At 41.3% G+C, this 13,440-nt stretch overlaps 1 pseudogene; it reads right to left on the bottom strand.

The window, feature by feature from the left end:
• The window catches only part of LOC147425319 (uncharacterized), a 77,626-nt pseudogene extending 66,665 nt beyond the window's left edge, over positions 1–10,961 (bottom strand).
• Positions 10,962–13,440: the final 2,479 nt, after the last annotated feature.

The raw sequence follows: 13,440 nt of genomic DNA on the forward strand, positions 1-13,440 counted from the left end.
AGGAAGGAGATCCAGGTATGCTCCTTCCCTCTCCTCTCTCTCATGTTCTCTTCCCCTCTTTCTCTCTCTCTCCCTCTCTCTCTCTTTCACACACACACACATTGTGTTTTTGAGAGAGAGAGAGAGAGAGAGAGAGAGAGAGAGAACATGCATAAACAAAACACACACACACACACACACATGCATAAACAAAGAATGCATACACACACACATTGAGAGAGGAAAAGAGAGAGAGAGAGAGAGAGAGAGAGAGAGAGAGAGAGAGAAAAGAGAGAAGAAGAAGAAGAAGAAGAAGAAGAGAGTTTTAACGTCATAGGAAACTATCCCAAGAGACCTTAAAGATCTAGTGGACGAGGAGTTGAACTTAGAGACCTGTTATTCAAGAGGGAAATGGCATAACCAATCTACCACACTTCGGTGATAGAAAGGTTATACCATTTTCCTCTTTTTATTGGTACACACACACACCCACACCCACACACACACACACCCGAGAAGAAGAGAGTTTTAACATCGTAGGAAACTATCCCAAGAGACCTTAAATATCTAGCCGACGAGGAGTTGAACTCAAGATCTGTGGAACAAAGAGAAAGAGAGAGAGAGAGAGAGAGAGAGAGAATAAAAAACCAAAGAGAGAGAGAGGGGGGGAGAAGACGAAAGAGAGAGGTAAGGGGAGAAAACAGAGAGAAAGAGATTATGTTAAAATTTAAATTAGATTAAGTTAGATTACATTTATATTTATGTTTATGTTGAGTTTAAGATCAGATTAGATTTAGATTTACGTTAGATTAGATTTAGGTTTATTTAGGTTAGATTAGATTAGATTTAGGTTTATTTTGAGTTAGATTTATGTTAGGTTAGATTTAGGTTTATTTACGTTAGATTTAGATTTACGTTAGATAAGATTAGATTTAGCTTTATTTTGAGTTTAAGATTAAATTAGATCTAGATTTATGTTCGATGGACTAGCTTTTTTTAGATTTAGGTTAGATTTTAGTGCATGTCAATGAAGGTGCGCTTTTGATGTTAAGCATTGTATGAAAAACACTTGCTCATATGAAAAAGACTTCGTTTTCCTACACGAGAAAATTTTCTGCACTCACAACCTCGACAGTCCATGCGGACCAGCAATTCCACCTGCATGTTTGACTGCTGCTGCCATACAATAAGCCGTCATGATCAGCCAATGGAAGAGAAAATTGAGCCTACACAGAAATTAGTGATGTGAGATGACGATTCCAAGGGTCACACACACACACACACTACACAGCCCGTCAAATCTAGAGTAAGAATTAAGTGCTTTGAGCAGGCATCAGCTACATTGCAAGAATGGCGTACCTGCATGCTACATACAAATATCTACTGTGAAAAGATGTTAAGATGCTGTGAAATGCTACAGCTAGAGAAGAGGCAAAGTCCACTACATGCACTATCATGTAGAGGTGGATGTGTAGATTTCTTGTACCCACAAATATAGGAATTGACCAATAAAGACGAGATCATAACCCGTTGGTTCTGATCTCCGTGCACCTCTAGACCGAGGTGTGCGGGGATTGGACATGACTAGAGAATGTGAGGTAGTTTATAGTGTGACCAAAGAGAGAGAGAGAGAGAGAGAGAGAGAGACAGAGAGAGAGAGAGATAAAAGACGTAGGATGCCAATAGAAGATTAAATTTATGTCCAGGTTATAAGATTTTCACCCTCATTATGAGTAGTGACGAGGATGTGGGGCCGTCCAACCGAAACACCTATCTCTCAACGAGGATCTTATGTCCTTGTAATCAATGCAAGCATGATGTGTGACGGACAAGACGTGTTTCTTTGCAGCACGTTCGCAAATTTGGCGAGTTCGATCCATCTATTATAGATCGAGTTGTTGCCAATTATAACTCGTCGGACTCTGACGCTGGCCAACAAGAAGCAATCTTGCAACCCAATAGACTTGTTCGCAGGTGCTTTGGTCAAGCAGCATATGTGAGGCCACAAGATGTAGCCTCTGACAGCTCGGGGGATGATCATGCAGACCACATTTCCAACGAGGCAATGTTTGAGCCCGAGATCGATGAAATGATCGAGACGATCATGGATTCAAAAAGGCTTGTCTATGATGATATGAAAAGTGAAGCCGATACGCCATTGTATGATGGAGCACGTGTGTCTAGATTGAAGGCGCTCCTGGTTCTTCTCAACATGCAGACAAAGTTTGGATGGAGTGACTGTAGCGTCACAACGCTTTTCAGGTGATCTATTACAATGTGTTTACTTTAATAAGAAACTCTAGATGTATAATGATCTGATAGATTTTTACACAATTGTACCGCATCTTTTTCGCTGTGTAGATTGCTAAAAGAGCACATACTGCCAGCTGATAATGATGCCAGATTCTAGAGGGGAAGCAAGAAAGATCTTGCGAAACTTGGGGATGGATTACAATTCGATCCATGCTTCTCCTAACGACTACATTCTTTTCAGAGGGGAATACATAGACATGGAGAAGTGTCCGAAATGTGATTCCGAGAGATATCGAGTAGATCTCCACGAAACAAAAATTCCACAAAAGGTTTTGCGACATTTTCCTCTGCTTCCTCGCATTAAGCATTTCTTCGAATGTAAGTCCATGGCCGCCCTAGAATCATGGCATGAGGAGAATAAATCTTTGGATGGTGTGCTACGGATTCCTGCAGATTGCACAGCCTGGAAACATATAGATGAAACATGGTTGGATTTTGCTAGGGAAGCTCAAAATTTGCGCCTAGGCCTGGCTATGGATGGCGTAAATCCATTTGGTCAAAGATCAACATCTGACAGTGAATGGCCCGTTGTCATCATCAACTACAACATTCCCCCGTAGTTGACTACAAAGAAGGGGCACCTATGGCTAATCTTGATTGTGCCGGGGCGGTATAAAGTGAAGAATATGGATGTGTATCTTCATCCACTATTGGAAGAGCTACAACAATTGTGGATTGGCATAGAAGTGGTGGATATGAGTCAACACACAGGTCGACGGAATGCTTTGATCAAAGGCATTCTAATGTGGACCATGCATGACTATCCCGGACTAACAGAATGCTCAGGTGACTTACACTTAAACTCAAACACTATAAATCTTGGTTTTTCTCAATCTTATCTATTATCATGTGTATACATGCAGGGATTCAAACAAGCGGATACAGAGCATGTGTCACATATGGACCTAGAGAGAATGCACGTCGGGCGTCCTCATTGAAGAAGAAAATCTACGAAGGTCATCAAGCGTATCTTCCAGAGAATCATGTGTTACGCGACGGCTTTTTCGGAAGAGAGCCACCGAGGATGTCTGCACAAGCATGGTAGAGCAGAAGGAGATGTGTGATGACGGTTTGCCCCAAGGGATGAAGAGACTCTCTCTATGGTATGAGCTACCATATTGGCCCCGACTCATGATCAATCACTTGCTCGATCCAATGCACATATTCAAGAATGTGGGTAATCTGCTATGGGACCATCTGACCGGCAAGAAAGATACTTTGGGAGCCAGGGTTGACCTTAGAAATGTGGATCATATGGAGCAATATTGGCCGCAGACAGCATCTGATGGATCGATAAAACTCCCTAAAGCGCCATGGATTTTCACAGGAGCCCAAGAACGCAAAGTAAAAGAGACCATTCGATCTGTGCGGACCCCCACTGGCGTAATGCACTCGCTCTGAACGTGTTTTACTAAAGAAGGAAAGCTTACCGATTTGAAGTCACAAGACTGGCATAAAATGTGTCAGGTATGTTCATAGTGGAATATATCATAGTAGGAATTATGTAACAAATTTGTCTGTTGCACTTGTTGTGCAGTTTATTTTACCGATGGCAATATTGGGATGTTTGTCTCTTGACATTCGTAACACAATCTACAAACTTGAGAAGTTGATGCGATGGAGATTGAAGCTGCAATCACAAAGGTCTGCTCAATATAGATGTTTCTCGTCCCACCGCTAGATCTAGTTGATCAGGTGAAAGAGACACTAAGAAGCACTACTACTGCTTCTCAGTGTCTCTTTCACCCGATCAATTAGATTTAGTGGTGGGGTAAGAAACTTCTATGAGCAGACCTTTGCGATGCAGCTTCAATTCCATCGCACCTGGAGCGCAGTGCTTTTACAAATTCACAAAAATTCAACGAAACCTCCCTCTTTATGAGTCCTCTCTCTCTCTCTCTTTCTCTCTCTCTCTCTCTACTTGTCCATGTTTTCTTCTCCATTCATTCAATACTAAGATTAAATGTTTGTATGTTTAATGCAGGTATGGATGATGATGATTTTCTTTCTTCTTTGTCACCCCAGCAGAGACAATGGTACGTGGAGCATCATCGCTCTGGAGCACCATCACGCGTTCCTACTGCTTTAGCGTATCCCTCTATTTCGGAGCATTCATCACGCTATGAAGCTTCGGTGTCGACGAGACAATCTTCACACTCGTCTAGGCACCGGTGCTCTAGTGGTGGCGACGACGGTTGTTGTGGGGATTCCGCCGCCAATTCCTCGACACCACCTCATGTTCGACGAGTCTCTTGACCCTCCCCTTCTTGCCCGCCCCCACACCAGCCACAACATCGCCATCTACATCAGGTTTTGTGCAGCTGACGGCCATTTCTAGGAGCCACACACCACTAGCTACTCCTCCAGGAGTCACTCCAGTCGACACTCCTCGCTTTGGGGCCCAGAATCCAGTGGAGACACCTGACATTTGTACCCCCATCGACACGCCGCTAGAGACCCCTGCCCGGACACCCAGGTTCACGCGTCACCGACAAGAGGGCTTGCCTTACTCCGTCGACCTCAGCGGCGGCATCATCTTGGATGATGAAGGCAAGAAGGTGATCTCACACATGTGCGATCTTTGCTCTCAGGTGTTTAGACACTACATACTAAACACCTGGAGTGAAGTACCAAGCGATTTAAAAGACAGATTCATCAACATGCTACATGACGAGTTTCCCGTTTCAACACGGGATGACCGCTTCAATGAAGACCTGATGAAGGTTTGAATGTGCGAATACTTCAAGCACAAGCGTTCCAAAGTGCAAAAAGCAATTAAGTGTTTTTGCATTGCTCTTACGTTTGATAGTTTAGGGTTTAGGGGTTTTAAATTCTAACATAATGGATTCTTTGTATGTTTTGACAGTGGTCGATGATAGGATGTGACCCCACACTATACGAGCGCGAGTACACAGTCAGGAAGGGCTTAAACGCCCTGATGGACATTCTGAGTTCTCACGGAAGCATGGTTAGTATTAGGGTTTACTCTTTTCTATTTGTTGTATTGTTTTATAAATTATATGTTTATACTTACAGAAAGCTGTCTTATTGTTTTTTTTTTGCAGAATCCGACAGATACGCTGCTTGGACGCGATGAGACGTCTGATTGGACGATGTCAGTCCACTCGTAGCTAGATAGCATTAGTTTCCTTTTGTCATAGCATATGTATCATGAGATGACGTTTATACGTCTTTTTGTAACCATTGGAAAACCATGTATATTTTTTCAATAATGACAATGGTGTTGTAACTATTACATTTGCAAAGTTTAACAATCAAGTGATTTTGCCTATGATGTGTGCAATTGTCATTAATTTACTTTTGTCAATTTTTATGTTTATTCGGCAAACAATACTATGGATGATGGAATTAATGGTTATATTGTCTTGTGGGTGACTACTTTGGGTCTATATCTAAGCTTGCATTTTCTTTCAAAGGTGAATCTGGGCTTATCTTGGATTCATTTAGGTTTACTCAATCATTGAAACATTCAATATGGTTGATGGGTGGCAGGGCATTCAATGCCCAGCCACCAAAAAAAAATCTCTCGGGTGTCGCTATGTAAGGCTCTGCAGCGTCGCTATAAACGTCACCATAGGTGGCCTGTAAACGTCGCTGTCAATTTTTATCTTTATTCTGCAAACAATACTATGGATGATGGAGTTAATGGTTATATTGTCTTGTGGGTGACTACTTTGGGTCTATATCTAAGCTTGCACTTTCTTTCAAAGGTGAATCTGGGCTTATCTTGGATTCATTTAGGTTTACTCAATTATTGAAATATTCAATATGGTTGATGGGTGGCAAGGCATTCAATGCCCAGCCACCAAAAAAAAATTCTCTCGGGTGTCGCTATGTAAGGCTTTGCAGCGTTGCTATAAACGTCGCCATAGGTGGCCTGTAAACGTCGCTATAGGCGTCGCTATATATAGCGATTCCTATAGCAAGGCATATAGTGACGGTTATAGCGACACTCATAGCAACGTTCCTGTATCGACGGTCTTAGCGACGTTGGGGAGTATAAAAACCCAATGTATTTCCATCGCTAACAGCGTCACAAGTGCACACAACCTCTTGTAGTGGTGGACATACAAGAGTATGTTTCAAAAGGTGTGGTATGCCAAAAGACCAAGTATGATAGAGGGAAACAACCTGGGTTACTCCAGCCATTGTCAGTCCCCAATTCACCATGGGAGAGTATATCCATGGATTTTATCTTTGGATTACCTAAGTCTATCCATGGGAATACGGGAATATGGACAATAGTCGACAAGTTTAGCAAGAAAGTACACTTTATTCCTGTCAAAAACACTATTAAGGCACACCAAATGGAAACTCTCTTCATATCTCAAATTTTCAAACACCATGGATTGCAAACATCCATCGTGTCAGATAGAGATCCTAGAATGACCAAGAATTTTTGGATCGGATCTCTTTGAAAATCTAGGTACAAGACTGAATTTCTCTTCAGCTTGTCACCCCCAAACGGATGTCCAAAGGGAGATAGCCAATCTTTCAATTCTTGATCTACTAAAGACTTATGTTAAGGAAGTATTTACCCATTGTAGAGTATGCTTGCAATAATACTATACTACTATGCAAGGCACCTTTTGAGATCATAGAAAAAAGACCTAAAAGTCCCTTGCTACTTAAAGTACATGGAAAGATCTTCGCTGTTGATGATGAGTATAGCCATCACCTACAAGAATATTTCCAAAAGATTAAGGAGGCTATATCCATCTCTCAACAAAGGAAAAAAGCTGCTACAATGCTTACAATGCTACATTAGAGTAAGCAAATGTACATGTTTCTTTTAAATGACCAATGTTTTTTTCTTATAAGACTAATTCTCTTTTTATGGTACACAAATTTAAATATCATGCATGCTTATAATCATGTTTGTGACGATGACGTCTCTCAAACACCAAGTAAAATTTACTAACTCTACTTTGGGAGAATAATATGGACTAAAGATCAGACATGCTTGCGGCAGCTACGTCTCCCAAGCACCAAATGGATTAGTCATCCATCTTGGAATGATGTCATAGGATAAAAAGGGATCCTCTACCCACTAAGAAACTAAGGCTTTAGCTCTTCTACCTCATAGTCAAGAATGACTATGATTTCAAGAGAGAGATAATGTCATAAATGTAATATCTAACCAACCCAAATTATTTTCCCATATTAAACTTATCATTTAATGTGGGAGAAAAAATGGGAACAAGGGTTAGAATATAGACATGTTCTTATGGATCTATCTCAACACAGGGCCAAAGTTAAAGGGGTCCAAATGAGAGATGGTCTGTCAAAGAGCAATGCTAGCTAATGAAGCTTAAATACCTTAGGGTTAGCTTCATTAAAGACCTCCAAAGGTTAGTGTTAAAAGTCCTTTGACCTTAGGCAAGCTAGGGCAGTTTTTGAGGTGGAAACCTGGTCCAAGCTGAACTTGAGGTGAGAACCTTCTCCAAGCTTAAAGGGCTCAAGGTGTTCCAAAAAATTCAACAAGATCCCTACTCAAGGGGGGGTGAGCCCTTATTGTAGGAGCTAGAGAGAGAACACACACACCCTCACACAAGTCAATCATTGCCTAATGAAGCAAAAGGGACACATGTCAATTTCCTCTCCATGCTGCCCTCATAAGGTGCCTAAAAGCCTATTGGTTGGCCTCCCAAGGGTTCCAATGATAATTTTACTAATTTAATTAATTGTGTATGCATTTATCAAGGTCTCTCTCTCTCAAAGGGGAAAGGGGGACACTTGTCCCAAGGCTAGCATGCTTGCTTGATATGCACCATGCATGTGATTGGCTAGGCTTGTAGGGGTCCAATCATCTTCTAGCATGAGCTACAAACAAGGAAGCTAGGGGCTAGCTTAGGGGGGTATACTCTCCCCCCCCCCCCCCCCCCCCCCCCCCCCCCCCCCCACTCACTCTCTCTCTCTCTCTCTCTCTCTCTCTCTCTCTCTCTCTCTCTCTCTCTCTCTCTCTCTCTCTCTCTCATTGTGTGAAGTGCAAAGTGCAAGAGCTCCATCTCCTTCTCCAAGCTTGTTAAAAATTTGAGTGCCTACACCAACACTCTTGGCTATGGAATGCAAATCCAACCAAGAGTCATGCTTCAATGCTTAAAGCTTACCGTCTTCTCCATCTTCATTACTATGCTATTATATATGCTAAGCAAGAAGAGTGATGATAAGTGAGGAACTATTTCTTTCTCCTATGAATGATTCTTCTTCGTCTTCCCTACCCTCATTCCCCGTTATCTCTCTCCACCTTTGAAGGTGTTTGAGGCCCTGGGACTGAGGCCGGGATGATTAATGCTTTTACAAATTTTATGTTATGCTCGTGATGCATGAATCTTTCCATTGTCATTGCATCAGCTAGGTCACAAGGAACACAAAGATTGTATCGTACCAAGTCTCTCTTGATGGGAGAATCTATAGTACAAAAGCCTATTGGAGGGGGGACCGGCTCCACATAAATCCGGTCCTCAACTGTTGTCATGTTCTCTAATTTTGTCTCTTGCAAAAGTAGTGTTCATGCCAAGTTAATTAAGTATAATGGTTATGTTGCGACCGCTAATTAAGTTCACTCTCTATGTTCTCAACTTTAGTCTCAAAAAATACTCACTTAAATTCTCTTAATTCTGCTATTCTCAAAGGTCTTAGGCCATTTCCATTACACACTCGCCAGTCCATATGAAGATTGTGATTAAACTGTATAGGGGTTTCACAATTATGGTGTACATGTAGATAAGACGTCGGTAATATCCACAATGCCCCATAAATATTGAACCTCCCTTACTGTGTTTTGCCTTGGTAATTCTATGATTACATTTACCTTATCTTCATCTGTAGCGATTTCGTTTGCAGACACAATATGCCCTAGGATTTTTCCTTATCGCACCATAAAAATACATTTTTTTGGGTAGTAGGTCATTAATTGTTGAAATGTAGTAGGTGCATTTGTTAAACCAAATGGCATCACTCTACATGCATAAATGCCCCACTCTGTAGCAAACACAGTCTTGAACTGATCTTCCAAGCAAACACGGTCTTGAACTGATCTTCCAACTTAACCCCTAATTGGTTATAGCCAGAGAATTCATCTATGAAGTTGTAGGTCTATTTGCCTGCCAACCTTTCTAGTACGTGTTCAGTAATAGGAAGAGGATAGTTGTCGGATTGTCACAACATTTACTTCTTTTTTTTTTACAGACACGTTACTTGCCGTTCTTTTTAAAAACCACCACAATGGATGATACCCAATCTGTGTGCTCTATCTCATAGATAGATTCTGCTTCCATAAGCTTGTCTATCTCCTCCTTTTTATGTGCTTAGAAAATGTATCATTGTAGGTATAGGGACGTTTTTTGCTTGGTTTTGCATCAGATTTCAAAGGAATAGAATTCTCACAAATGTTCGAATATACTCCCTTAAAATCCTTGTATGACCATGCAAAAACATGTCTAAACTCCTTAAGCGTTTTGATCAGTAGGTCCTCTTCTTCCTCGCTTAAATCGGTTGCAATAAAAGCAGGTCTAGGATTTTATCATGTCTTTGCTAAGTCTATTCTCTTTGCGTTCTCTGGACCGTCATAAGACTCATTTGGCTTAGGTTCTCTCATGGGTTGTTGAAGTATTAGTTTCCTATCCTGGATAGTTTACTTGCAATAATGAGGAGGTACATCAATCTTATTGCCTCCCTCACTGGCATCAGTCACTTCACTACTCTCCATTTTTGTAGTCCACACATTCTTTAGGGTATGATTAAGATCACTCCATCTCCTTTTTCTTTCAACTTTGGTGAGAATTGGATCTCCAAAGACATCCAATTTCTCCTTTGCCACCTTCTTTTCAGCTTTGTTGGTTTTTGGTTTCAAAAGTCTCGCTCTTAGCCCTGGATCCTTAGCCAATTGCATAAACCGTCCTGACATCTTATCCTGAACACAATCAATAGCATTGATTTTCATAAGAAAGTGTATTTTGCTCTGGATTTTAGGCATAGTCCAAAGTCTTTTGTTTAGAATTTTTTTTTCTCTCCATTCTCCGTACCACTTCTGTCGTCTCAAACTTTGATTTGGAAAGTCATAGTACACTTCATTGTCTCTGTCACATGGATTTTCATTCTTCAATTCTTGAGACCTCTCATCGTCAGCTCCATCTTTGTTCTCGCTCAAATATATTGGAAGAATCATGGTAAACCTCGTTGTTTTCCTTCACATGTTTTGTAGGTATCCGCAAAAATCCTACCACTTGGATATCAAGATTTGTTTCAGGCTTCTCTTCCATTATTTCTTCATGCTCTAGGTCTTCCTCGTCTTCTTCATCAATCTGGCAAAAGATGTAGGATGGCACAATATCCTAGCCATGCTCATCACAAAATTTTGTGGGAGTGGTTTTGTTGACACATACGTCTAGCGTAGCCAAAATCTTAGTCAATTCTAGGGGTTCTACCTTGTCCTCTAGAAAGGGATCTCGCATATAAGCCTCATCTTCTAAAATTCTTTCCTAGGAACTCTAATTATTCTCCAAATTTTTGAATTGGGATGCTCCACACATCCATACCTCCTTCTTTTTGCATAACCATGCAGGGATTTCAAAACCACTTAAGGTTACTGAGTCAAATTCTTCCACAGGTGTCTTGGTCACATCTCTATAACTGTGATCTCTCATGTTTACACACGTTGTGGTTTCAGCATGTCTCAAGTATAGATAATCATATCCCCAATCTTGTACCAACTTGAGCTGCCTCATGAATGGTCTTCCAAGGATGATTTCATAATACATTTTTTGCCGAAATCTACTATGGCAAAAGTATGTTGATACTCTATACCACAAGAAGACACCACTATCGATTCTAATAAACCCGTGGGTCTTTCAACATGTCCATCTGCTAGTTGCAATTTCATACGTTGTTGTGAAGCTCCACTACCATGCTAATAAATATACCAGGAAGATGCACATCTGAAGGAGTACGAGCGGAAGTGTGACAAGAGAGAGTACGAGAAGAAGAGCACGACGATATGGTGAACTCGCTCTACTGTAATGTGTAGAGCATAGTGAGTTCTTATTAGGTTTTTACAAAAGAATATGTGTACATACCTGGCGGCCCGCCCACTTACCTGGGCGACCACATTGGGCTTTATACCCCAACAACCTCCCACTTAAAGTCCAATGTGGTACTTTAAGTGTGAGAGAAGCTACTATACAAGATCATATACAAGAGATGTAGAGAAGTGATGTACTACCCTACACCTAACTGCTTGCGAAAATGCGCAAAGCTCTCTGAGGGAAGTCCTTTTGTAAGTAGATCAGCAGGATTTTCTGTGGTGTGAACTTTGACAAGCTGAAGTTGCTTATGCTCAAGCATTTCCCTGATGAAATGATACTTCACATCCACATGCTTTGTCTTTGAGTGATAAACTGGATTGCGAGCCAATTGTATAGCACTTTGACTATCACAATATAACACAGGCATCTCTTCTTTGATTCCCAAATCTGTTACTAGTCGATTAAGCCAAATTGATTCTTTGCATGCCTCTGATGCTACAACATATTTAGCCTCTGTAGTAGACTGAGTAACACAATCTTGTAATCTAGAACTCCATGATACTGCTCCACCAGCCAATGTAAAGACATACCCTGACGTAGACCTTCAGTTGTCTAAGTCACCTGCATAATTTGAGTCTGTAAAACCCTTTACACTTAGCTCCTGACTCCCATAGCATATACGCATACTCTTTGTAGCTTTCAGGTATCTCAATATTCCTTTTACTGCCTCCCAATGTTTCTTGCCTGGGTTTGACATGTATCGACCTACTACTCCCACTGCAAATGCAATGTCTGGACGAGTAGAAATCATTGCATACATCAAACTACCCATTGCAGACGCATATGGAATCTTATCCATTTCAGCCTGTTCTTCCTCAGACACAGGACAATCTTGTTTGCAAAGTTTCACATATGGTGGCAATGGAACACTCAATGCCTTTCTTTTCTCCATATTGAAACGTTGCAAAACCTTGTCAATATACTCTGTTTGAGATAACCAAATCAACTTCTTTGATCTGTCTCTCTCAATGCGCATACCAAGTATATGACTTGCCTCACCCATGTCTTTCATGTCAAACAATTTTGCCATCTTTGACTTCAAAGCTGAAATTTCTTCCAAGTGCTTGCCAACAATCAACATGTCATCCACATACAAAATAAGGATCAGCCAACTGCCATCCTTAGCCTTCTTTGTATATAGACAGTGATCGAATTCACTACGTTTGTAGCCTTGAGAAATCATAAACTTGTGGAATTTATGGTACCATGCCCTCGGTGATTGTTTTAAGCCATAAAGACTCTTTAACAACTGGCATACCCAATCTTCCTTGCCTTTCTCAACAAACCCTTCTGGCTGCTGCATGTAAATTTCCACATCTAAATCACCATGCAAGAACGTTGTCTTGACATCCATTTGGTGCAACACCAAATCTAATATGGCAACCAATGCAAGAAAGCATCTCAATGTAGCCATCTTGACCACCGGAGAGAAGACTTCATCAAAGTCAATGCCTTGTTCTTGCTTAAAGCCCTTGGCAACAAGCCTTGCTTTGTACTTTGGCTGACTATCAAGAGCGGTGATCTTATACCTGTAAACCCATTTACAAGGTAGAGCCTTTTTGCCCTGTGGTAATTTAACTAGCTTCCATGTCTTGTTTTTATGCAGAGCTGTCATCTCTGACTGCATGGCCAATTGCCAATTCCCGGAGTCCTTCATTTGCACTGCTTCCTTGTAACATGAAGGCTCATTGCAATCAGTCAACATGACATAGTTCATAGATGGAACAAACCTATCAAGAGGTCGCATGATACGTCCAGATCGACGCACAATAGGTGGCTCAGGCTTAGCCACAACCTGTGGTTCCACTCTATCCTGTCCTTGCTCCTCTTGAGCCCTGAAATTTTGTCTTGCACGTGCAGGTCCATCTTCTTGGAAGACAACTCTTCTAATCTCCTCAACCCTCTCTGGTTTAGAATGATATTTGGATTCATTAAAGTGAACATCATTGCTGCGGACAACCTTTCTGGATTCGGGATCCCAAAGTCTGTACCCCATCTCACCACAGTTACCATAGCCTAGAAAGATGCACTTTCTACTCTT

Source organism: Adiantum capillus-veneris, chromosome 25, assembly GCF_014529385.1.
Source record: "Adiantum capillus-veneris isolate H3 chromosome 25, ASM1452938v2, whole genome shotgun sequence".
Classification (NCBI taxonomy): domain Eukaryota; kingdom Viridiplantae; phylum Streptophyta; class Polypodiopsida; order Polypodiales; family Pteridaceae; genus Adiantum; species Adiantum capillus-veneris.